The sequence below is a fragment of the Ictidomys tridecemlineatus genome, chromosome 1 (assembly GCF_052094955.1).
Source record: "Ictidomys tridecemlineatus isolate mIctTri1 chromosome 1, mIctTri1.hap1, whole genome shotgun sequence".
In the NCBI taxonomy this organism is placed as follows: domain Eukaryota; kingdom Metazoa; phylum Chordata; class Mammalia; order Rodentia; family Sciuridae; genus Ictidomys; species Ictidomys tridecemlineatus.
The window spans coordinates 72,770,420-72,798,213 of record NC_135477.1 but is presented as its reverse complement, the minus strand read 5'-3'; the positions used below and the strand labels follow the sequence as shown (position 1 = coordinate 72,798,213).

General features: G+C 34.9%; 1 protein-coding gene across 20 annotated transcripts in view; it reads left to right on the top strand.

The window, feature by feature from the left end:
* Zfand4 (zinc finger AN1-type containing 4) overlaps window positions 1-27,794 on the top strand; it is an 89,388-nt gene that overhangs the window by 18,984 nt on the left and 42,610 nt on the right. For 3 of the 20 annotated variants that reach the window (XM_078042346.1, XM_078042348.1, XM_021735757.3), the window contains exon 2: window positions 26,815-26,875. The exons of the other annotated variants lie outside the window; for them this stretch is intronic. The gene's annotated coding sequence lies outside the window, so the exon portion shown is untranslated. The remainder of the gene's footprint in view (window positions 1-26,814; window positions 26,876-27,794) is intronic. 20 annotated transcript variants of the gene reach the window in all.

Below are 27,794 nucleotides of genomic sequence, written 5' to 3'. Positions count from 1 at the left end.
TCAGCTATTTTTTTGATATGAGTGGAATAAGCTCCTTATAAGCCCTTTACGTGTTGGAGCTGAAACTGGGAATCTTATCTTTCTCTTTAATGTAATCATTTGTTTTAAAATTCCTTTCGAAAACTGTTATCTGTACTCTCCAAATTGAATTTCATTGTCATTAAGTTCTTTGTTGGCAAAAGATTTTTATTTTATTTAAAGAATCATTGTCATTTGGGGATCTGCAACCATGTCAATATAGAGTATAAAATAACTTGATAACTTTTTATAGTTTTCACACTCTTAATATTCAAACTAGTAACATTGAAATGTTTTCAATATTTTTAATAAAAGTATTAAAAGTATTGATTCTGGTGGTGATTACATGGGCATATTATAAAATTTACATATTTATTTACTGTGGCTGCTGTATCAAAGTACTACAAACCGGGTAGCCTAAACAACAGAAATTTATTGTCTTACAGTTTTGGAAATCTAAGATTTTAGTGTGGATTCCTTAGTATTGGTTCCTTTTTTAGGCTATTAGAATCTGTCTATGTCCTTCATTTAGCTTCTGGTAGTTGGCTATTAGTCTTTCTCATTCATTGACTAATCACACCATCTCCTCATCCATCACCCACATCTCCTCACAACATCTCCACGTTTCTGTCTTCAAATTTCCCTTTTTATAAAGACAAATCATTAGATTAGGATCTTCCCTAATTTATTTGAACTTGATTGTATTTGCCTTTGAATAAGATATATTCGTAGATTCTAGTGATTAGGAATTTAATCTATGAATTTTGAGGGGACACAATTCAACCCTCAACAAGTAGTTCTGCCAATATTGGCAAACATTTACTGCCATGTAACCACCACCAGAATCAAGATATGTAATACAGGGTGGGGCCTAGTGGCAGGAGGCTAAAGTTGGGGAGTCATTAGAGCTTAGGAACTCAAGGCCATCTGGGCAACACAGTGAGACCCTATCTCAAAAAACCAAAAACAACAAACAAAACCCATACAGAACAATTCTACCACTCACCAAAATTCTCTTGTGCTCTTACTTTTGTGGTCAACCCTTCCTTTGTACCCAGCTCCTACCACCCACTGTCCTGTTTCTATTCCTTTATTTTGCTTTCCAAGAATTTCATATAAATGGAATAATATGTCTTTTCAGTCTGCTTTCTATCCCTTATAATACATTTGAGATTTCTCTATATTGTTACATGTATCAAAAGCTATCCTGTTTATGGCCAAGTAATGGTTCACTGTATGGTATCAATAGTTATTCATTCTCAAATTGAGGGATATTTGTGCAGTTTTCAGGTTTTGACAATTATAATTAAAGCCTTATGAGCCTTCATGTTTTTATGGGAACATAGGTTTCATTTCATTTGGTAAATACTTAGGAATGGAATTGATGAGTATTTAATAAGTGTATATTTAATTCCATAAGAAACTGCTAAGACTGTTTTCCAGAGTGACTATACCATTTTGTATGACTAATATACAGTCATATGCCCTATGATCAACATTTAATATCTTCTGAGTTGCTTTTGTTTCTTTTTTACAATTCTAATAGGTATTGGCACTATTTCACTGTAGTTTTAATTTGTATTTCCCTAATGATGTTAAACATCTTTTAATTTCCATTCTTGTTATCTTTTCTAAAAAGTTCAGGCTGATGGGACAGAATACAATGAAATGGATAGCTTAAACAATAGAAATTTATTTCTGAAAGTTGGAGGCTGGAAATACAAGGTCAAGGAAACAGCAGATCCAGCATCTGGTGAGGGCATTCTTTTTGGTTTGCAGATAGCTGGGTTTTTGGTGGTTCCTCACATGATAGAGATGAGAGAAATCATCTCTTGTGTCTTTTCTGAGGGCACTAATAATGGAATGGTTTACAAAATGTCACATTTCTTGGTAAGTCTAAACATTCACTAAATAAAGCAATATCTGATTTAGACACTTAAGAAAGTTTGAGAAAATCAAGAGAGGATTAAAATCCTGAGAATAATAATGTAAGTCAAGTAGAGTTACTTGAAATGAGAATACTAAGGTTCTTAGTATTGTTCATGAGAACTATCCAGATGTGATTAGCTTTAGATTTTATTTTGTGTTAAATTTTTTTTTAAAGAGAGAGAGAGAATGAGAGAATTTTTTAACATTTATTTGTTTTTAGTTTTAGGCGGGCACAACATCTTTGTTTGTATGTGGTGTTGAGGATCGAACTCGGGCTGCACGCATGCCAGGCGAGCACGCTACCACTTGAGCCACATCCCCAGCCCCAATTTTGTGTTAAATATGATCATTTACATTTTTAGAGTAGTCTTCTCAAATTAGAAATAGTTATATAACCTTCAAATAGTAGAGAAAAATTATAAAAGTACTCCATCTTTTCCATTTAATACATAAAAGAGGGAGTTAGTGAAAGCAAAACAATTAAACACCACAAAATATGAGATAGAAATGAATATATCATCAATCCTGATTATATAAAATAGACAAAATACTAATTGAAAGACCAAAATCAATAGGCTAGTTTTTAAAAATGTCGACATCAAATACTGATATAAAAGTCCTAATCTAACCCAGGTGTGGTGGTGCATGTCTATAATCCCAGCATCTCTCGAGGCTGAGACAGCAGGATTGCAAGTTCAATGCCAACCTTAGCAACAGTAAGGTGCTAAGTGACTCAGTGAGACCCTGTCTCTAAGTAGAATACAAAATAGGGCTGGGGATGTAGTTGAGTGTCCCTGAGCTCAATCCCTGGTACCCCCCCCCCCAAAAAAAAAAGTCCTAATCTAAAATATAAAGATCCCAACTGTGTTGAAAGTAATAGAGTTAAAAAATATGTACCAGGCAAATAGTAACGTGAAAATGCTAGTGTTTCCATATTAATAAAGTTATTATATAAAATATGTTTTAAAATGAGATACAGGGCCTGGGAATGTAGCTCAAGGGTAGAGCACTTGCCTAGTATGGCCAAGGTGTTGGGTTCAACCCCCAGCACTATAAAAGTTAAGATAACAAAAATGTATGGGTGTGGATGTGACTCAGTGGTATAGTACTTGCCTAGCATGTGGGATGCTCTGGGTTCAATCTGCAGCACCATAGAAACAAGAAAAACTAGACAGAGAGAAGGATATCCATAATAGTCCTGTTGATAATATAAAAATTCTGGAAACAACTCGAATGAATACAGTAGAATGAATAAATCATGGTATGTGTGAATATATTTGTCATATTGGAATGGAATTCTATGAACTAGATTATAGAAAGGAAAACTAATAATATCTTCATGTGAAATGTGGTGAATTTAAAAAGCAAATCTGAGAGGAACACATACACTGTGATTTCACTTAAATAAAGATAAAAAGGAACAAAAGAAAGAATACCACATAAGCAAATGAAGGAATAATGTAAAGCAGAGGAATCGTCTACACCAAATTTGGATTGGTGGTTAATGCTGGCTGGAAAAAAGAAGATATAGTTGAGGAAAAGAATGGAAGAGTGTTTTTTCTCCTATCTTTTTCAACACTTGATTTCTTTGATTTTTGTTATTCTAATAGATGTGTAGTAATATCTCATTGTGGTTTTAGTTTGCATTTATCTAATGACAAATGATAGTATCTTTGTGAGCTTTATTTTACTCTTCTTTATTCTTTGTTGAAGTGTCTATTCAGATCTTTTACCCATATTTTTTAAACCAAAGGTTTTTTCTTGTTGAGTTTTGAGAATTCCTTTTCTGTGTATCTTTAATCAGTACATATTTTACTGAGTGTTTCAGTAAGCTTTTTAAAATCTTTGACCAAAATACATGACAAAGGACAATTTTAGAAGAGGAAAAGTTTATTTGGCTCACAGTTTCAGAGGTCTCAGTCCATAAACAGCCAACTCCCATTGTGTTGGGCCTGAGATGATGCAGAAGAGTATGGTGAAGGAAAGCAGTTCAGGACATGGTATCAGAAAGCAGGGAGAGAGACTAGCTCATCAGGAACAAAAAATTTACCCAAAAGGCACACCCTTAATGACCCACCTTCTCCAGCCACACCCTACCTGCCTACAGTTACCTACCCAGTTAATCCCTGTCAGTGGATTAACACTCTGATCAGGTTTAAGTCTCATAACGGTCATTTCACCTCTGAATGTTTTAGTATCGCCTCACACATGAGCTTTTGGGGGGACACTGAAATTTTTCTCCCAAGCTTTGGCTTATCTTTTTGTTGTCCTAATAGTTTCTTTTTGAAAAGCAGAAGTTTAAAATTTGTTGAAGTCCAATTTAAATTTTTTAACAGTTGTGTTATATGTAGGAAATCTTGGTTTAATCTAAGAAATCTTGGTTTAATCTAAGGTCACAAAGAGGATCTTCTTTGTTTTCTCTTTGAGGTTCTGTAGTTTTAGGATTCACATTTAGATCTATGGGTAGTTTTGAGTTAGATGTAATTTTTGGTGTATAACTGATCCAAATTTGTTCAATTATTTATTTATTTTGCACGTGGATGTCCAGTTGAAGAAGCTATCCTTTTCTGCTGCCACGTTGCCTTTCACCTTTATCAAAAAGGAGTTGTGAATATACATGTGAATTTATTTTGGAGTATTCCATTACATTGGTTTTCATGTCTATTTTTAGGTCAATGACCTGCTCTTTTGGTTACTATAACTTTATAATTCTTGGAATTCAGGTAGTCATAACCATCCAACTTTATTATTCTTTTTCAAAAGGTGTGGTGTGTGTGTGTGTGTGTGTATGTGTGTGTGTGTATAGTTTTGTATGTATGTGTCTTTCACATATTTTATCAGATTTATTCTCTAAATATTTATTCCTAAATACTTATTATGTATTTTCATATATAAGATGCTGTCCTAAATGGGATTGTTTGGTTTCAATTCCCATTTGTTATTTGCTAGTATATAGAAAGTTTTTTTTGTTAGTTGATCTTATATCCTGAAGTCTTATTGACTTTACTTATTGGTTGTTTTAGTTTATTAACTTAATTAAATAAACTCACTATTATTATTAGTTACATTTTTGTTTTATTTTATTTTTGTTCTATCAGGTTTTCTACATAGACAGTCATGTCTTTAAAATAAAGACAGTTTGGCCTCTTTCTTTCTAATCTGGATGCTTTTTAATTTTTATTTATTTATTTATTTATTTATCGTCCCACTTCACTAGCTGGGACTTTTAGTATAATGATAAATAGAAATCATGAGAAGGAGGGACATCTTTATATGGTATCTTACATTAGAGGAAATATTTAATCTTTTACCATTATGTAGATTTTATCATATTGAAGAAGTTCCCTCTGATCCTAGTTTGCTCATAGGTTTTGTAGAATGGGTATTTGATTTTGTGAAATGCTTTCTCTGCTTGAAATATGAGTTTTCTTGTTTTAATAATTAAATAGATTTTTAAATGTTAAACCAACTTTTCTGACACAAACCTTACTTCTTCATATTGTATTATATTTTTAACCTGTTGTTGAATTCTGTGTACTAAAACTGTGTAGAAATTTTGTATCTGTGTTCATGAAGGATATAAGCCTGTAATTCTATCTTATAATGTTTGCATCTGGTTTTGACAACAGGATGATCCTGGCCTCATGAAATGAGTTGGAACCATTTTCCTCTGCAGTTTTTTTAAAAGAGAATACCATTGTTATGATAGCCCAGCCTATGAAATAGAATGGATCTGTTCGGGTTTTTTTTCTTCTTGAATGAGCTTGAGTTTGTGTTTTTTAAGGCTTGTGTTCCTCTTGTTGAATTGTGTTGATATAGAGTTATTCATAATATCCCTTATTATCCTCTCAATATTTATAGAATCTGTAATGATGTCATTTCTCCTGCTCTTGACATTGGTAATTTGCATCTTCTTTTTAGAAAATGTTTAACCAAATTTAGTAAACTTGTTAAAGAATCAGATTTTGCATTCATTGATTTTCTCCTATTTTTCTTTTCTTCTTTCAAATATATATATATTTGAAAAAAGAAAAAAATATATTTCAAATATATATATATATATATATGGTTGTAGTTGGACACAACACCTTTATTTTATTTTTATGTAGTGCTGAGAACTAACCCAGCGCCCCACACGTGCTAGGCCAGCAGAGCTCTATCGATGAGCCACAACCCCAGCCCCTTCTCCTGTTTTTCTATTTTCTACTTCATCAGTTTCTGTTGTGATTTTTTTAAAAATTAATTCTGTTCTGCTTATTTTGTGTTTAATTTGTTCTCTTTCTAATTATTTTGTACATATTTGTAAGTATACTATAGTTATATACATAATATTTGGATTCATTTTGACTTAATCATACAAAACATAGAATATATTTGCTCCACTTCAGTCCTTAATACTTCTCTTTCCGTCCCGATCTATCCTCTCCCTATTCCCCTTTCTCTACTTGTCTTCCTTCTATTTATTTATAGTTTTGAAATTAGTGCTTTATAGATATACATAAAGGTGAAATTCACTGTGGTATATTCATATATGTTCATAGCATAATTTGGTCAGTTTCATTCCACTGTTCTGGAGAAGCTAAGGTCATTGATATGAAACATTTCTACTTTAATCATATTGGTATTTGGTGCTTTAAGTCTTCTCCTAAGTACTGCTTTATTGTTCTCCCACACATTGTGATATTTTGTTTTCACTTTTACTCAGTTCAAATTATTTTCTAAGAAATCCTTCTGATTTCTTTTTTGATTGATGGATTTTTTGAAACATAGTTCTTAGTTTCTATGAATTTGGAGAATATCTAGAGATCTTTTGTTACTTATTTATAATGTAATACAAATATATTATTTGAATTCTTTTAATTTGTACAGATTGGATTTATGATCCAGAATGTTGGCTGTTGGTACATGTTATATGGGTGCTTTTTAACTTTTTTTTTTTTTTGGTAGCAGGGGTCTGCAAATAAAGAATTATTTTAGCTTTTGTATGTCTGTGTTTCATTTTTTTACATTTAAAACTGGAGATAGCATTCATATAAAATTCACTTATTTTTTGAAAATTTTTTTAGTTGTAGAAACAATACCTTTATTTTACTTATTCATTTATACGTGGTGCTGAGGATCAAACCCAGTGCCACACACATGTAGATGAGCCCTCTACCACTGAGCCACAACCCAACCTCTGAAAATTCACTATTTTTGAAGTGTAGACTTTTAACATATTCACAGTGATGTACATATATCACCACTATCTAATTCCATAACATTTTCATTACTCCCAAAAGTAACCTTGTAGTCCCAATTTCCTACTACCACCTCCTGACATTGACTAGTTTGCATTCTGTCTTAATGGATTTGCTTTTTCTAGACTTTTCATGAAAGTAGTATTACACAGTATGTGACCTTTTGTGTCTGGCTTCTTTCATTTAGCACGTTTTCAAGGAGCATCTTTCTGTAGCATGTCCTCTCATTCTTTTTCATGGTGGAATAATATTCCATTGTATGCATACATAACCACATTTATTGAGCCACTCATCAGTTTGAAATTTGGCTTTGTTTCCACTTTTTGGTTATTATGAGCAATGCCATAATGAACATTCACAATGTAAGAGTTTCTGTGTGAACATACATTTTCATTTTGTTTGAGTACATATCTGGGAATAGAGTTTCTCGTTTTTTGAGTAACTCTATGTATAACAGTTTGAGAAACTGCCAAACTGTCATTTTTTTTCCTAGTGGATGCACTATCTTAGACTGTCACCAATATATGAATATATGAAGGTTCTAGTTTCTTCACATCCTCACCAGTGCCTGTTATTTTCCATTTTTAAAATCATACTTATCCTGTGGGCTGGGGTTGTGGCTCAGTGTCGCTTGCCTAGCATGTGTGAGACACTGGATTTGATCCCAGGAACCACATAAAATAAAAACAGATAAAATAAAGGTATTGTGTCTATCTACAACTACAAAAATATTTAAAAAAATTATACTCATCCTACCGAATGTGAAATTGTATCTGTGATTAGATTTATACCTCCATAGTGATTTTATTTTATATTAGTCAATACCAAATATTGTTTTTGGTATTGACTAATATCTTTGGAGAAATGTCTATTCTAGTCTTTTGTCCATTTTTATACTGGGTTTTTCTGTTGTAGTAATTATGTACTTGTGATACTACCCTTATCAGATCTATGAAAAGACAAGTCAGAGAATAGGGCTGACTTGTTACTGTCCTTTGATGCTCAATAGTTTTCAGTCTTCATGAAGTCCAATTTTTTTTGTTTTGACATTTATATATAACTTTTGCTATTATACTTAATAATAGCAAAAGTTATATATAAACTGGTGGTGGTGTGTGCCTATAATTGGAGCGACTCTAGAGGCTGAGACAGGAGGATCACAAGATCAAGTCCAGTCTCAGCAATTTAGCAAGGCCTGAACAACTTAGTGAGATCCTATCTCAAAATTAAATAAGTAAAAGGGCTGGAATATAGCTCAGTGGAAAAGTGCCCCAGGTTCAATTGCCAGTCTCAAAAAAAAAAAAAAAAAAAAAAAAAGCAGCAGCCATCATTGTGTAATCCAAGCTAGTATTTTTAAATCTATACTTTTGTGAAGTTCATTGTTGAAGTTCATTTGCTTGTTTGTTGAGCAGGAGGTTGAACCCAGGGCCTCCCGCATGCTACGGATATGCTCTACCATTTAGCTATACCTCCAGCTTCTTATGCTTTTGTGTGTTTTTAAAAAGCTTTATAGATTGAGCTTTTACATTTAAGTCTTGCAGTTTTTTTCACTTGATTTAAAATTAATATTACATAAAATTGGCCCTTTGGCATTTGATTCAATGACATTTAGTAATTTCACAATATTGTACAACCTTTACTCTAATTCCAAAGCATTTTCATAACCTCAAAAGGAAGCCCCTGTAAAAATCACATCCATGTATATATAGGTTTATTATTTCTGGCCTCCTAATTCTGGTCCATTGTACTTTGTAGTAAGATTCTAAATTGACAAATTGGATTTTTTTCATGTTATTTCTGCATCTACTGAAATGACCATTAGAAGTTAGTACTTTATTCTATGAATATGGTATATTACACAGATTGATTTTGTGTGATAAGCCAATTTTACATTCCTAGAATAAATCCCATTTGGTCATGGTATGCAATCCTCTTAATATGCTATTGTTTTCTGTTTGCTTTTTTTTTTTTTTTGGTATTTGTTATAAAACCCAGTTGTGCATCCTAGCCCCTTTTATTATTTTGAGACAGGGTCTCACAAAGTTGCTTAGGGCCTTGCTAAATTGGCTAAGGTTGGTCTGAACTTGTAATCCTCCTGTCTCAGATTCCTGAGTTACTGGGTTTACAGGTGTATACCAGTGTGCCTGGCTGAGGATTTTTGCAACTTTATTCATAAAGAATATTGATCTGTGGCCAGGCATGGTGCTCACGCCTATAATCCCAGCAACTTGGGAGGCTGAGGCAAGAAGATCATGAGTTCCGAGTCAGCCTCAGCTATTTAGCAAGGCTAAGCAAATCCAATTCAGTGAGAACCCTGTTTCTAAATAAAATATAAAATAGGGCTAGGGATGTGGCTCAGTGGTGGCATGCCCCTGAGTTCAATCCTTAGAACCAAAAAAAAAAAAAAAAAATTGGTCTGTGGTTCTCTTTTTCTTTACATTTTTGGCTTTAATATTCTAGGAATACTGGCCTAATGGAATGAGTGGGGAAATATTCCATTCTCTTGCATTTTTAGGAAGAATTTCTGAAGGATTGTTAATTGTGCTGTAGAATTCAGCAGTGAAGGCATCCAGTAAGATTTTTGATTACTGACTCAACCTTTTCGTTTTTTATAGGTTTAATTCTAATATTCTGTTTCTTCTTGAATCAGTTTTAAAAATTTTTTAATTGTAGATGAACACAATACTTTTATTTTGTTTATTTATTTTATGTGGTACCAAAGATTGAACCCCTCATACATGCTAGGTGAGCACTATTCCACTGAGCCACAACCCTAGCATTTGAATCAGTTTTAATAGTTTGTTTCTAGGAATTTGTCCATTTCATCTTAAGTTCTGTAATTTGTTGTTCATACTATTACATTCTAATCATTTTTATTTTTTTGAGTTCAATGGTAATGTCTCCACTTCCATTACTTATTTTTGTAATTTGAGTTCTCTAACTTGGTTAGTTAGCTATAATTTTGTCAGTTTTGTTGCTGCTTCAAAGTGCTAGCTTCTTCTTTTTTTAAACATTAATTTTTTTAAGTTGTAGATGGATAACAATACCTTTATTTTATTTTTATATGGTACCAGCAATTGAACCCAGTACCTCACGCATGTTAGGCGAGCGGTCTATCACTGAGCCACAACCCTGGCCACCAAAGTGCCAACTTCTTATTGCATTGTTTTTCTTTGTTTTCTTTCTCCTCTTCATATCATTTATCTCAACTTTTATTGCTTCTTCCTTTCTTTTTGCTTTGGGTTTAGTTTGGTTTGACTTTTTAATTTTTTAAGATGGAAAGCTATTAATTTGAGATCTTTTTAATGTATCCATTTATACTTATACGTGTCCTTGGCACTGTCTCTGATATCCCATTGTTTTAGGGAGATCCAAAGGTACTCAGGAACAATCAGTTGCTTTAATAAGCCAAGTAGAAAGAGAACTGAGAATTGAGTGTTGGATTTAGCAATTAAAGTTAATTAGTGAGCTTAACCAATTATTTTTATGGAGTGGTAAAAGTAAAGCCTGATTAGCAGTGAATTCTAGGGAACCAAAGGAGAAGAATCAGAGACTACCAGTATGTACACTTCTCGGGGAGCTTTGCTGTAAATGGAAGGATAGAAAATAGGGTAATCCGAGGACCTGAATTCAAGAGTCTTCTTTTTTATTATGGAAGAAATAATAGTATTTTTTGTTTATTGATGTTTTAGTCAGCTTTTTCATTGCTGTGACCAAGACATGACCAGAACAACTTTAGAGGAAGAAAAGCTTATTTAGGAGCTCATGGTTTCAGAGTCTCAGTTCATAGACGGCTGACTCCATTCCTCAGGGCTCGAGGTGAGGCAGAAGAGTATGGTGAAGGGAAGCATATGATGATCAGAGAGACTCCACTCACCTGATTTAAAATATATACCCCAAATGCACACCTTAACCAATTATTCGGATGGAGTGGTAAAAGTAAAGCCTGATTAGCAGTGAATTCTAGGAAGACAAAAGGAGAAGAACTGGAGACCACCAGTATGTACACGTATCTGGGGGAGTTTGTAGTAAAGGTAAATGACCCACCTCCTCTAGCCACACCCTGCCTACTTACAGTTAACCATCTAGTTTTAATCCCATTAGGTAATTAATCCAGTAATTGAGTGAAGGCTTTCATAATCCAATTATTTCTCCTCTAAACCTTCTTGCATTGTCTCACATATGAGCTTTTGGGGGACACCTCACATCCACACCATGACAACTGATAAGAAAACACAAGTGAAAATGGAAAAATATGGAGTTTAAAAAAATAAACTTTGGGGCTAGAAGTATAAAATCAAGGATAGAGTACTTGCTTAGCATAACCAAGGCTCTGGGGCTTGAGCCCCAGCACTGCAACAAAACAAACAATTTGACCTGCTTGTTATACTTTTTAAAAAGATTTTTATATTGAAATAATTTTAGACTTATGCAAAAATAGAATTCCCATATACCCTTCACCCATCTTCATTAATAATTGCCTAACAATATAATTAATTAAAACCATGAGATTAATATAGACACAGTGCTATTAATTTTTCATTCATATAAGAACATCTTGTTCTCCCACACATGTCTTTCTTAGAGCTCAGAATCCAGTGGTGCTTTCACTACTGTGTCTCCTTGGTCTCCTTCCATCTGTGGCAGTTTCTCACTGTGCTTTCTTTTTTTTTCTTGACTGACAGTTCTGAAGACGATACGGTCAGATATTTCCTAGAATGTCCCTCAGTTTAGGATTGATACTTTCTTATTATTTGATAGAGGTCATTTTGGGCAAGAATACCACAGAAGAAGTATTGTTCTTTTCTTTATTGTGTCAAAATTTTTCATGACTAAGTTTACATTTAAAATAAGGTGATATCCACTAATTTCACACTGTAAAATTACTGTTTTTTACTTTTGTAATTAATAAGCATCTTGTAGGAGCTAATGTGATACTATTTAACCAAATATTCTCTTTCTTCATATCATTTTGCCCCATAATTTTAGCATCCACTGATGGTTCTTGCCATTAACCATTTCTCTAAGATTACTTTAATTGGAACAGTCTTAAGAAACCAAGATATTGGTACTAAGTACTTTCATGGCTATTGGATATCATTGCTCCCAAGCAGTGACAAGAATGTAAAGGAGGGCTGGGGATGTGGCTCAAGCGGTAGCGCGCTGGCCTGGCATGCGTGCGGCCCGGGTTCGATCCTCAGCACCACATACAAACAAAGATGTTGTGTCCGCCGAAAACTAAAAATAAATATTAAAAAATTCTCCTCTCTCTCTCTCTCCTCTCTCACTCTCTCTCAAAAAAAAGTAAAGGACATTATGTAAATGAGTAGAGGTAGGAAATATGGTTATTTACTACACACACACACACACACACACACACACACACACACACTCCTGTATCTATCCAGATGTGTATTTGTTAAAAACCATGGATTAATACTGATACCTCTGATTCCAGTGTAACACCTAAGAGTTCATTTTAGCCGTTTTTCCTTGTTTTTGACCTCTTTCTCTAAAAAACTAGGTTCCATTATTTAACTACTTAAATGTTCAAATTTTCTATAAATATAAATTAATTCAGAATTGTTAACTCACATCCCTATAAGCAACAAATTTGCTAGTATGACAATATTTTTGCATATAGTTCTCTTTGTCCTAGCTTACAATATGTAGTCAGGACATTGTTTAGTTCCCTCAGTTAATTTTTTTCTCTTCCCCACACCTTTAACTGCAATTCATTTATACTCATTTTTTGCCTTTTATATATCATTTGGGGGCTCCCCTGCAGGCTTAATGATTTTAATTATTCATTTGAGAGTGGAGGTTGAAGTTGTGGTAAAACATCAACATAGTCCTAAGAGTCAGAACTACACAGACATTTCTTCAGGAGTGTTGCTACCTCTTCATCTCTACTACTTTGTTCCTTTTCCCATATTTTCTGCCCCACTCCAGTCATTCCCTGTGCATATCCAATCTCATTGGTTTCTGATTTATCCTCCTGTTTTTATTTTGCACAAATGGGTAAATACTTTCTTCTTTGTAACATGAATGGTAACATACCATACTTTTCTTTTTACATTTAATAATTTATCCTGATTTTATACCAAACTGGTTCATAGAAGTCTTTCTCATTCATTTTTCTTCACAGTATTTTTCCCCTTATATCTATCTGGACTCATTATGTGAATATATTATTGTTTTTTTAATCATTTTCTTATGTGTGGCATTTATTGTTTTACAGTTTTAAATGGTGCAACAGTGGATAGCCTTGTGCATATTTTTGAATGTTGTAGACATATCTTTAGGGTAGATTAATAATGTTGGGATTGCTGAGTCAAAAGATAAATGTACATGTAGTTTATTTTTTAGGTATTATCAAATTCCTCTCCAGAATGGTTGTAGTACTTTATTCTCACAGCAGTATATGAAAATGTCCCCATGATTAGATTCTCTATTCACCTCACAGATTGTTTCTTTTGCTGAGAAGAAACTTTTTAGTTTGAGTCCATCCCATTTATTGATTCTTTTCTTTTAAGAAAGAGAGAGAGAGAGAGAGAGAGAGAGAGAGAGAGAGAGAGAGAGAGAGAGAGAGAGAGAGATATGTTTATTTTTTAGTTTTCGGCGGACACAACATCTTTGTATGTGGTGCTGAGGATCGAACCCAGGCTGCATGCATACCAGGCAAGCGCGCTACCGTCTGAGCCACATCCCCAGCCCCCATTTATTGATTCTTGATTTTAATTCTTGTGCCAAAGGAGTCTTATTAAGGAAGTTGGGGCCTAATCCCATATGATGGAGAGACATAGACCCAATGTCTCTGGTTTAATTCTAGTAGACACAGTGTTTCTGGTTCAATTCCTACATCTTCAATCCACTTTGAGTTGAGTTTTGTGCTTGATGAGAGATAGGGTTTAACTTCATTTTGTTGCATATGGATTTCCAGTTTTACCAGCACCATTTGTTGAAGAGGCTATCTTTTCTCCAATGCCTGTTTTGGGCACCTTGTCTAACATAAGATAATCATAGTTTTGTGGGTTAGTCTCTGTGTCCTCTATTCTGTACCATTGATCTACCGGTCTATTTGGGTGCCAATACTATGCTGTTTTTGTTACTTTTGCTCTGTAGTATAGTTTAAGGTCTGATATAGTGGTGCCACCTGCTTCACTCTTCCTGCTAAGGATTACTTTAGCTATTCTGGGTCTCTTAATTTTTTTCCACACGAATTTCATGACTGCTTTTTCTATTTCTATGAGGAACGCCATTGAGATTTTGATCGGAATTGCATTAAATCTGTGTAGTGATTTTGGTAGTATGGTCATTTTGATAATATTAATTCTGTCTACTTGAGCAAGGTAGATATTTCCATCTTCTAGGGTCTTCTTTGATTTCTTTCTTTAGCATTCTGTAGTTTTCATTGTATAGATCTTTCCCCTCTTTCATTAAGATGATTCCCAAATATTTTATTTTATTTTTTGAGGCTGTTGTAAATGGGGTAGTTTTTCTTGTTTTCCTTCCTGAGGATTTATCACTGGTATAGAGAAATGCATTTGATTTGAGAGTGTTGATTTTATAACCTGCTACTTTGCTGAATTCATTTACTAGTTCTAGAAGTTTTCTGATAGAACTTTTAGGGTCTTCTAGGTATAGAATCATATCATCAGCAAATAGTGCCAATTCCGAGTTCTTCTATTCCTATGTGTATCCCCTTAATTTCTTTCATCTATCTAATTCCCATTAGATAGAGCATTAATCTCTAGGGTATATAAAAAATCTCAAAAATTTAAGCACCAAAAAAACCCAAATAACCCAATTAATAAATGGGCCATGGACAGACACTTCTCAGAAGATGATATACAGTCAACAAATATATGAAAAAATGTTTATCATCACTAGCAATTAGAAAAATGCAAATCAAAACTACTCTAAGATTTCATCTCACGCCAGTCAGAATGGCAGCTATTATGAAGACAAACAGCCATAAGTGTTGGTGAGGATGTGGGGAAGAAGACATGCTCATACACTGCTGGACTGCTGGTGGGACTGGAAATTGGTATAGCCAATATGGAAAGCAGTATGGAGATTTCTTGGAAAGTTGAGAATGGAACCAACATTTGACCCAGCTATCCCTCTCTTCAGTCTATACCCAAAGGACTTAAACCCAACATACTACAGGGACACAGCCACATCAATGTATATAGCAACACAATTCACAATAGCCAAACTGGAGCCAACCTAGATGCTGTCCAGTGGATGAATGGATAAAGAAAATGTGGTAAATATACACAAGGGAATATTTTTCAGCCAATGAAAGAGAATAAAATCATGCCATTTGCAGGTAAATGAATGGCATTAGAGTAGACAGTGCTAAGTGAAGTTAGCTAATCCCAAAAAACCAAATGCTGAATGTTTTCTCTGATATAAGGAGGCTGATTCATATTCCGGTAGGGAGGGGGAGCATGGGAGGAATAGATGAAATCTAGATGGGGCAGAGTGGTGAGAGGGGAAGGGAGAAGGCATGGGGTTAGAAATATTGGTGGAATGTGATAGACATCATTATCCAAAGTCACATATGAAGACACGAATTGGTGTGAATATATTTTGTATACAACCAGAGTTATGAAAAATTGTGCTCTATATGTGCAATAAGAATTGTAATGCATTCCACTGTCATATATATATATATATATAAAATTAATAAAAAAGATATGAAAATGCCTATTGACCCACTACCTTGCCATCAGAAAGTGTTGTCAAACTTTAAAATTTTCACCAATCTAATGTGTTGTTTTAATTCTCCAATTATAAATGAATTGGAACAGTTTAGTCATAAGTGTAAAGGATGTTTTTAAAATTTTTTTTAGATGTTCATGGACCTTTATTTTATTCATTTATTTATATGCAGTACTCAGAATTGAACCCAGTGCCTTACACATGCTAGGCAAGTGCTCTACCACTGAGCCACAACCCCAGCCACTAAGGGCTGTTATGTATCTTTTATGGTGAATTTTTTATGTCTTTTGCACATTTTTTAATTAGAATTTTCTTCTTTGGTTGTAAGGATTGAACTCAGGAGCACTTTACCTTTATGTTATATCCTCAGATTTTTTATTGTATTGTATTTATTTATTTATTTTTAATTTTTTTATTGGTTGTTCAAAACATTACAAAGCTCTTGACATATCATATTTCATACATTAGAGTCAAGTGGGTTATGAACTCCCATTTTTACCCCAAATACAGATTGCAGAATCACATCAATTACACATCCATATTTTTACATAATGCCATATTAGTAACTGTTGTATTCTGCTACCTTTCCTATCCTCTATTATCCCTCCTCCCCTCCCCTCCCATCTTCTCTCTCTACCCTATCTACTGTAATTCATTTCTCTAATTGTTTTTTTCCCATTCCCCTCACAACCTCTTATATGTAATTTTGTATAACAATGAGGGTCTCCCTCCATTTCCATGCAATTTCCCTTTTCTCTCCCTTTCCCTCCCACCTCATGTCTCTGTTTAATGTTAATCTTTTCCTCCTGCTCTTCCTCCCTGCTCTGATCTTAGTTGCTCTCATTATATCAAAGAACACATTTGGCATTTGTTTTTTAGGGATTGGCTAGCTTCACTTAGCATAATCTGCTCTAATACCATCCATTTCCCTGAAAATTCCATGATTTTGTCATTTTTTAGTGCAGAGTAATACTCCATTGTGTATAAATGCCACATTTTTTTTATCCATTCATCTATTGAAGGGCATCTGGGTTGGTTCCACAGTCTAGCTATTGTGAATTGTGCTGCTATGAACATCGATGTGGCAGTATCCCTATAGTATGCTCTTTTAAGGTCTTCAGGGAATAGTCCGAGAAGGGCAATAGCTGGGTCAAATGATGGTTCCATTCCCAGCTTTCCCAGGAATCTCCATACTGCTTTTCAAATTGGCCGCACCAATTTGCAGTCCCACCAGCAGTGTAAAAGTGTACCCTTTTCCCCACATCCTCGCCAGCACTTGTTGTTTGACTTCATAATGGCTGCCAATCTTACTGGAGTGAGATGGCATCTTAGGGTGGTTTTGATTTGCATTTCTCTGACTGCTAGCGATGGTGAGAATTTTTTCATGTACTTATTGATTGATTGTATGTCCTCCTCTGAGAAGTGTCTGTTCAGGTCCTTGGCCCATTTGTTGATTGGGTTATTTGTTATCTTATTGTTTAATTTTTTTGAGTTCTTTGTATACTCTGGATATTAGGGCTCTATATGAAGTGTGAGGAGTAAAAATTTGTTCCCATGATGTAGGCTCCCTATTTACCTCTCTTATTGTTTCTCTTGCTGAGAAAAAAACTTTTTAGTTTAAGTAAGTCCCATTTGTTGATTCTTGTTATTAACTCTTGTGCTATGGGTGTCCTATTAAGGAATTTGGTGACCGACCCCACAATATGTAGATCGGAGCAGAGTCTCTGATTTGATATCAAGCTCCTTGATCCATTTTGAGTTAACTTTTGTGCATGGGGAGAGAAAGGGATTCAGTTTTATTTTGTTGCATATGGATTTCCAGTTTTTCCAGCACCACTTGTTGAAGATGCTATCCTTCCTCCATTGCATGCTTTTAGCCCCTTTGTCAAATATAAGATAGTTGTAACTTTGTGGATTAGTCTCTGTGTCCTCTATTCTGTACCATTGGTCCACCTGCCTGTTTTGGTACCAGTACCATGCTGTTTTTGTTACTGTTGCTCTGTAGTATAGTTTGAAATCTGGTATTGCTATACTGCCTGATTCACACTTCCTGCTTAGAGTTGCTTTTGCTATTCTGGGTCTTTTATTTTTCCATATGAATTTCAAGATTGCTTTATCTATTTCTACAAGAAATGCCATTGGGATTTTGAATGGCATTGCATTAAACCTAAAGAGAACTTTTGGTAATATCGTCATTTTGATGATGTTAGTTCTGCCTAACCATGAACAGGGTATATTTTTACATCTTCAAAGATCTTCTTCTATTTCTGTGTTTAGGGTTCTGTAGTTTTCATTGTATAAATCTTTCACCTCTTTTGTTAGGTTGATTCCCAAGTATTTTATTTTTTTTTAGGATATTGTGAACGGGGTGGTTGTCCTCGTGTCCATTTCAGAGGATTTGTCGCTGATATACAGGAATGCCTTTGATTTATGCGTGTTGATTTTATATCCTGCCACTTTGCTGAATTCATTTATTAATTCTAGTAGTTTATTTGTAGACCCTTTTGGGTCTTCTAGGTATAGAATCATGCCGTCTGCAAATAGTGATTAAGTTCTTCTTTTCCTATTTTCATGCCTTTAATTTCTTTTGTCTAATTGCTCTGGCCAGTGTTTCGAGGACTATATTGAATAGAAGTGGTGATAGAGGGCATCCCTGTCTTGTTCCCGATTTTAAAGGGAATGCCTTCAATTTTTCTCCATTCAGAATGATGCTAGCCTGAGGCTTAGCATAGATAGCATTTACAATGTCAAGGTAAGTTCCTGTTATCCCTAGTTTTTCTAATGTTTTGAACATAAAGGGATGCTATACTTTGTTGAATGCTTTTTCTGCATCTATTGAGATGATCATATGGTTCTTATTTTTGAGTCTATTGATGTGGTGAATAACATTTATTGATTTCCGTATATTGAACCATCCTTGCATCCCAGGGATGAATCCTATTTGATCATGGTGCACAATTTTTTTGATGTGTTTTTGTATCCGATTTGCCAGAATTTTATTGAGGATTTTTGCATCTAGGTTCATTAGAGATATTGGTCTGTAGTTCTCTTTCTTTGAGGTGTCTTTGTCTGATTTCGGAATCAGGGTGATGTTGGCCTCATAGAATGAATTTGGAAGAGCTCCCTCTTTTTCTATTTCCTGAAATAACTTGAAAAGTATTGGTATTAATTCTTCTTTAAAGGTTTTGTAAAACTCCACTGTATACCCATCAGGTCCTGGGCTTTTCTTGGTTGGTAGTCTTTTAATTGCTTCTTCTATTTCATCCATTGATGTTGGTCTGTTCAAATTGTGTGTATCCTCCTGACTCAGTCTGGGCAAATCATATGACTTAAGAAATTTATCAATGTCTTCACTATCTTCTATTTTATTGGAATATAGGTTTTCAAAATGATTTCTAATTGTCTTCTATATTTCTGTAGCATCTGTTGTGATATTGCCTTTTTCATTCTGAATGTTAGTAATTTGAGTTCTCTCTCTTCTTCTCTTTGTTAGCATGGCTAAGGGTCTGTTGATCTTATTTATTTTTTCGACGAACCAACTTTTAGTTTTGTCAATTTTTTCAATAGTTTCTTTTGTTTCAATTTCGTTGATTTCTGCTCTGATTTTAATTATTTCTTGCCTTATGCTACATTTGCTGTTGTTTTGCTCTTCCTTTTCTAGGACTTTGAGATGAAGTGTGAGCTCATTTATTTGTTGGTTTTTTCTTTTTTTGAGGAATGACCTCCAGGCGATGAATTTCCCTCTTAAAACTGCTTTCATTGTGTCCCATAGATTCTGATATGTTGTGTCTGTATTTTCATTTATCTCTAAGAATTTTTTGATTTCCTCCTTTATGTCTTCTGTAACCCATTGATCATTCAGTAACATTGTTCATTTTCCATGTGATGTAGGATTTTTTCTTCCTTTTTTATCATTGATTTCCAGTTTCATTCCATTATGATCAGATAAAATGCATGGTATTATCTCCACCCCTTTATATTTACTGAGGGTTGCCCTATGGCATAATATATGATCTATTTTTGAGAAGGATCCATGTGCTGCTGAGAAAATAGTATATCCACTTGATGATAGTTGATATATTCTATATATGTCAGTTAAGTCTAGGTTATTGATTGTGATATTGAGTTCTATAGTTTCTTTATTCAACTTTTGTTTGGAGGATCTGTCCAATGCTGAGAGAGGTGTGTTGAAGTCACCCATAATTATTGTGTTGTGGTCTATTTGATTCTTGAACTTGAGGAGAGTTTGTTTTATGAACATCGCAGCACCTTTATTTGGTGCATAAATATTGATAATTGTTATGTCTTGTTGATGAATGGTTCCTTTTAACAGTATATAATGTCCTTCCTTATCTCTTTTGATTAACTTAGTCTTGAAGTTGATTTTATTCGATATGAGGATGGCCACCCCTGCTTGCTTACGAGGACCGTGTGCGTGGTATATTTTTTCCCAACTTTTCACCTTCAGCCTGTGTATTTCTTTTCCAATCCTGGAGGCAGCATATTGTTGGATTTGTTTTTTTAATCCACGTTACCAGCCTATGTCGCTTTATTGGAGAGTTTAAGCTATTAACGTTTAGAGTTACTATTGATATATGGTTTGTGCCTCCAGCCATGTTTGATTATTTATCTTTTTTTTTTAATTTAGTTTGTTTCTCCATGATTAGCTTTCCCCCCGCCCTCTAGCTTTACTGAGGTACTTTCCACTGTTGGTTTTGATTATTGTTTTTCATTTCTTCCTTGTGTAGTGTTTTGCTCAAGATGCTTTGCAGTGCTGGTTTTCTGGCTGCAAATTCTTTTAACTTTTGTTTATCATGAAAGATTTTTATTTCGTTGTCATACCTGAAGCTTAATTTTGCTGGATACAAAATTCTTGGTTGGCATCCATTGTCTTTCAGTGTTTGAAGTACGTTGTTCCAGGATCTTCTCGCTTTCAGCGTCTTTGATGAAAAATATGTTGTTAACCTTATTGGTTTACCCCTGAATGTAATCTGCCTCCTTTCTCTTGTAGCTTTTAATATTTTCTCTTTGTTCTGTATATTGCATATCTTCATAACAATGTGTCTTGGCGTTGGTCTACTGTGATTTTGTATGCTCGGTGTCCTGTATGCATCGACAATTTGTATATTCGTTTCCTTTTTTATTTCTGGAAAGTTTTCTATAATTATTTCTTTCAGCAGGTTGCTCATTCCCTTGGTTTGAACCTCTGTACCTTCCTCTCTTCTGATGACTCTTAAGTTTGGTTTTTTTATGTTAACCCATATCTCTTGGATGTTTTTCTTGTGATTTTTTACTAGCCTTTCTGAGTTGGCTAGACTGTTTTCAAGATGATATATTTTGTCTTCATTATCTGACGTTCTGGCTTCTACTTGTTCCACTCTGTTAGTGATACTCTCATTTGAGTTTTTAATTTGGTTTATAGTTTCCTTCATTTCTAGAATTGTTGTTTGATTTTTTTATAATCTCTATCTCTTGATAAAGATGCTTAACTTCTTCTTTTATCTGTTTATGTAATTAAATTTCAATGTGTTCTTTCACTGTTTGAATTTGCTGTCTCATGTCCTCTTTAAGGTTTCATTCCATCTGTCTAAGGTTTTCCTTGAGTTCTTTATTTGACCATTTTTCTGATGACTCTAGGTCCTCCTGAATATTTAGGCTGTCTTTCATTGTTTGTATCCCTTTTCTTCCTTGCTTTTTCATGCTGCTCATGTTACTTTTTGTTCTGAGTTACTGTTTACTCCTATAAATTTATTTTATGCTTGAGAGGAAAGGTATTAGAAGGGAAGGGAAGAAGTCACTGTCGCCGCCAGTTTCACTGAAGTTATCTCCTCTGCTGCATTCTGGTGACGTCAGTTCTCTTCCGTGATGTCAGTTCTCTGCCATCTTGTATTTATATTATATACCTTATTATGTACTAAGGGCTTAGGGCCCTGTCAAGTTGGTGAAGCTGGCCTTGAACTTTCTATTCCTTGCCTCAGCCTCCTAAATTGCTGGGATTACAGATGTGCACCACCACATCTGGCTGTTCTCCAATTTTTAAAAATCTATTTTATATATAAGGGATATTAGTCTTTTGTCTGTGGAATGTTATACATATTTTCTCCTGGTTTGTCAGTTGTCTTTTAACTTTGGTTATGTGGGTTTCTTTCTCATGAAATTAAAAACTTTTTAACCAGGTGATGTGATACACACCTATGATTACAGTTACTCAGGTTGCTAAGGCAGGAGGATTTCAAGTTCAAGGTCAGCCTAAGCAACTTAGTGAGAACATCTCAATTTTTTTTAAAGGGCTGAGGCTGGGTATGGTACATACCTGTAAATCCTAGCAATTTGTTAGATTGGGAAAGGAGGATTACAAGTTTGAGGTAAGCCTCAGTAACTTAGTGAAGTGCCCTTAGCAATTAGCAAGACCCTGTCTTAAAATAAAAAGTAAAAAAGACTGGGGTTGTAGTTCAGTGGAGAGCCCTGCTGGAGTAAACTCCTTATACTGCAAAAAACAAAACAAACAATTTTTTTTTCACATGAAAAATATAAATTTTAAAGAAAATTTAGCAATCTTTTGTTGACTTGCTTTTTGAGTAATAGAAATCCTTTTATTATTGATTTAAAAAAATGACAGTGGAATGCATTATAATTTTTTTTAAAAAGAGAATTTTTTAATATTTATTTTTTAGTTTTCGGTGGACACAACATCTTTTATTTTATTTTTATGTGGTGCTGAGGATCGAACACAGCGCCCTGTGCATGCCAGGCGAGTGCGCTACCACTTGAGCCACATCTCCAGCCCACATAACAATTCTTGTTACACATATATACCACAATTTTTCATATCTCTGTTTGTATATAAAGTATGTTGACACACAATTTGTGTCTTCATACATGTACTTTGGATAATTATGTCTATCACATTCCACCATCCTTGCTAATCCCCTGCCCCTTCCCTTTCTCTGCAACCCCTCTTCCCTATCTAGAATTCATTTATTCCTCTCAGGCTCCCCATCCCTACTCCACTATGAGTCAGCCTCCTTATATCAGAAAATATTTGGCATTTGTTTTTTGGAATTGGCTAAGTTCACTTAGCATTCTTCTCCAATGCCATCCATTTACCTGCAAATGAATGATTTTATTTTCTTTTATTGGGTGAGTAAAATTCCATTATGTATATATGCTACTTTTTTTTATCCATTCCTCCACTGAAGGGTATATAGGTTGGCTCCACAGTTTAGATATTGTGAATTGTGCTGGTATAAACATTGATATGGCTGTGTCCCTGTAGTATACAGTTTTTAAGTCCTTTGGGTATAGTCCGTGGAGAGGGATAGCTGGTGGTTCCATTCCCAGATTTCCAAGGAATCTCTATACTCCTTTCCATATTGGCTGCACCAATTTGCAGTCCCACCAACAGTGTATGAGAGTGCCTTTTCCCCCACATCCTCGCCAACACTTGCCATTCTGACTGGAGTAAGATGATATCTTAGAGTAGTTTTGATTTATATTTCTCTAATTGCTAGAGATGCTTAGCATTTTTTCATATATTTGTTGATTGATTGTATATCCTCTTCTGAGAAGTGTTGGTTCAGATCCTTGGCTCAATTTTTGATTGGGTTATTTTTTTTTGATGTTTAGCTTTTGAGTTTATTATATACTCTGGAGATTATATACTCTACCTGATGTGTGAGGGGTAAAAATTTGCTCTCAGGATGTAGGCTCTCTGTGCACCCCACAGATTGTTTCTTTTTGTGAGAAGAAACTTTTTAGCTTGATTCCATCCCATTTATTGATTCTTGGTTTTAATTCTTGTGCCAAAGGAGTCTTATTAAGGAAGTTGGGGCCTAATCCCACATGATGAAAATTAGAGACTACTTTTTCTTCTGTTAGATGCAGAGTCTCTGGTTTAATTCCTAGGTCCTTGATCCATTTTAAGTTAAATTTTGGTGAGAGAAAGGGGTTTAATTTCATTTTATTGCATATGGATTTCCAGTTTTCCCAGCACCATTTGTTGAAGAGGCTTTCTTTTCTCTAATGCATGTTTTTGTCACCTTGTCTAACATAATTGTAATTTTGTGGGTTAGTCTCTGTGTCTGCTATTCGTACCATTGGTCTACCAGTCTGTTTGGGTGCCAATACCATGCTGTTTTTGTTACTATTGCTCTGTAGTATAGTTTAAGGTCTGGTATAGAGATGCTGCCTGCCTCACTTTTCCTGCTAAGGATTACTTTAACTATTCTGGGTCTCTTTTTTTCCATACGAATTTCATGACTGCTTTTTTTATTTCTATGAGGAATGCTATTGGGATTAGAAAAACTGGGGATAACAGGAACATATCTCAACATTGTTAAGGCTATGAATGCTAAGCTTCAGGCCAACGTCATTCTAAATAGAGAAAAATTGAAGGCATTCCCTCTTTCACCACTTTTATTCAACATCATTTTTGAAACACTGGCCAGAGCAATTAGGCAGATGAAAGAAATTAAAGGGATATGTATCAGAAAAGAAGAACTTAAATTAGCATTATTTGCTGATGATATGATTCTATACCTAGAAGACCCAAAAAACTCCACCAGAAAACTTCTAGAACTAGTAAATTAATTCAGCAAAGTAGCAGGATATAAAATCAACACCTAAATCAAAGGCATTTCTGTATATCAGTGACAAATCCTCTAAGAAGGAAATGAGGAAAATTACCCCATTCACAATAACCTCAAAAAAAAAAAAAAGATCTTGGGAATCAACTTAATGAAAGAGGTGAAAGATTATAGATCTATACAATGAAAACTACAGAACCCTAAAGAAAGAAATCAAAGACCTTAGAAGATGGAAAGATCAACCTTGCTCTTGTGTAGGCAGAATTAATATTATCAAAATGTCCAAAAGCACTATACAGTTTAATTCAATTCCCATCAAAATCCCAATAGCATTCCTCATAAAAATAGAAATTCCTTTCCCTAAACCAAAGTTAGAGGTATTCATCCATGTTTTCTTTTATTTGTAAGATTTCATTTTTTACATTTATCTTTCTAATCCATTTGGAGTTTGTATGTATGGCATTAGGTATTGATCTAATTTTATCTTTTCCTACATGACTACTCAGTTGTTCCAATACCATTTACTTAAAAAGTTCATATTTGGCTCAGTAACTTGAGAGCCCATCTTTATCATCTCTGCTTGGGTCTATTTCTGTTTTTTTTTTTTATGTGTCAATCACTACCATACTCTTGTAATTATGGAGGCTTGATGCTGGGTTTTCATGTATGGTAGAACTAGTAATCATTCATTTTCTGGCTATTCTTCAAGTTTGTTTTCTATTTAATTTAATATCCCTTGCCTCTTCTTCTTCCTTTTTTATTTTTGTAACAGGGATTGAATTCAGGGGCACTCGACCACTGAGCCACATCCTTAGCCCTATTTTGTATTTTATTTATAGACAGGGTTTCACTGAGTTGCTTAGGAGCTCATGAAGTTGCTGGCTCCTGCCTCAGCCTCCTGAGCTGCTGGGATTACAGACCTGTGTCACTGCACCTGGCTCTTGCTTATTCTTTTTAAAGTTGGTATTTTAGTGTGATTGTATTACATTTATAAATTAACTTAGGCGGAACTGACAACGTTAGAATGTGAATTATTCTAAGAACAGGTTTATCTTTCTGTTTTTTTAAGTCTTTTTTTTTTTTTTTTGTACTGGGGATTGAACCCATGAATGCTTTGCCACTGAGCTACATTACCAGGTCTTTTGAGACCAGATTTTGCTGAGTGCTGACAGTCTTGCTAAATTGCTGAGACTGGCCTTGAATTTGCAATCCTTCTGCCTCAGCCTCCTGAGTCACTGGGATTGCAGGCATGTGCCACTGTGCCCAGGTTTAAGTATCCTTTTATGTAGATGTATTTAAAATTTTGTAGAAGTTTTTAAGTTTGTTACTAAGTATTAAATATGCTTTATTGCTATTGTAGTAGAAATTTTTCTTCCATTGTGTTCTTTAATAGTTTGCTTTTTTGCTTATTTGAAGGCTAATTTTATATCTTTCTATTCATGTGCTAATTTTATATCTTTCTATTTTACTGTGTACTTTTCTTAGTTTTATCAGAGTTCACAAGGGTTTTCACATCAGTTATATCTAGCATATTATCTGCACTAGAAATAGTTTTATTACTTAACATTTTTGGCCTTTAACTGATTCCTCTTTTTTAATTACATTAAATATCTGTAGTGCTCTGTTCAGTAGGATAGTGGTCATCCTTGCAATGCTCCTGATGTTAATAGAACTGCTTCTAGTATTCCCCATTAAGTTACATACTGGCTTTAGACCTAGTTGGTATAGGCCGAGTACTTTGATGTACCCCTTTAATCCTACATATTCAGGAGGCTGAGGCTCAAGGGCAGCCTGAGTAATGTATTGAGATTCTGTGTCAAAGTAAAAATTTAAAAGGGCTGGGAATATAGCTCAGTGGTAGAGCATCCTGAGTTCAATCCCCAGTACCACAAACAAACCCCTCTAATTCCTATTTTCTTGAGTTTTAAAAAATATCATACTTGGGGGCTGGGATTGTGGCTCAGTGGTAGAGCACTTGAATAGCACATGTGAGGCACTGGGTTTGATCCTCAGCATCATATAAAAATAAATAAATAAATAAATACAGGTATTGTGTTCATCTGCAACTAAAAAAAAAATATTAAAAAAAAATCATGAATGGAGGGGTCTCATTTCCACTGGGCCTCCCTCTGAAGGATTGTCCCAAATAAACCTGCATTGTTGAGCCACCTCTCTTTATTTCCTTACATGTTGGTATTGAAACCCAGGACCAGTGTTCAGGGTTCCCACCATGGGCAGCCTCTTTGGGCCTTACCTTGACCTCCATCTGTTCTCTTTCTTTCCCTCTCTCTTTCTACTTCTCTCTCTGGCAGCTCCAGTAATGACCACTCACATTGTGCGACTTCGCATCTACCACTGGCCATCACTTATTGGGTGAGTGACCTCCTCTGACTCCTCCAGATTCCTCAAATCCTTGCCATGGTTTTTCTCTCCATAGATGCTGTTTTTCTGACAAATCCCAGCACTGAGTGAGAGAAACCTCTGCCACCACTGGGTGGCAACAACTTGCTTTCTTTGGGATACCCAACGATTGCCTGTCATTCCATTGATTGTTCCTGGAACACCCTCAGAGAAACCAAAGTTCTTGTGGGAATGCCCCTTGATTTGGCTTTTCTCTCTACCAGAGTACTTAGAGGCCCTCCTTAATCCTTTTTGTCCAGGATGAGCCAGACCTCATCAAAGGCTCTATGAGATACACCTTAGGGTACCTTTCCAAACATATTCAGACCCTGGGTCTCCAAGACACAGTCAGAACTACTGCCTGGCCCCTACACAAGCTGGACAGGAGCAGTCACTGTCCTGAAAATGGCATATTTGACTTCCAAATTCTCCAGGATCTTGAAAATTTTCTCTACCACAATGGCAAATGGTCCAAGGTTCCTGATGTCTAGACTTCTGGTCCAGGCCTGGTTACCTCCTTCTCTTTGCTAAAACTGCTCAACTTTCTTCTCAATGAAAAGCCCCTCAAGGCATCCATCTCTTGGGACACCTCTATCTTTGGAAGCTCTGCTTTTTTCCCATTACTCTAATAAATCCTGTTACTTTGGTATATCTGACACTTGTGTCCATGTATTTCATTCCTTGAATTCATGAGACAAAGAACCCATCCACCCTCCCTGTTACATTTATGAGGGCTTGCCTGGGATCTATGGAAGGGTGAATAATATGGAAAAGGGAGTTCTCATTTTCTTTTGTGTTCTCTTTCTTAGTAGACAAACTGTCTTTAAACACTGTATTTCCTGGTGCTCAAAGTACTACCAACTACTCTAAAAATAAACTTAGTGGACAAACA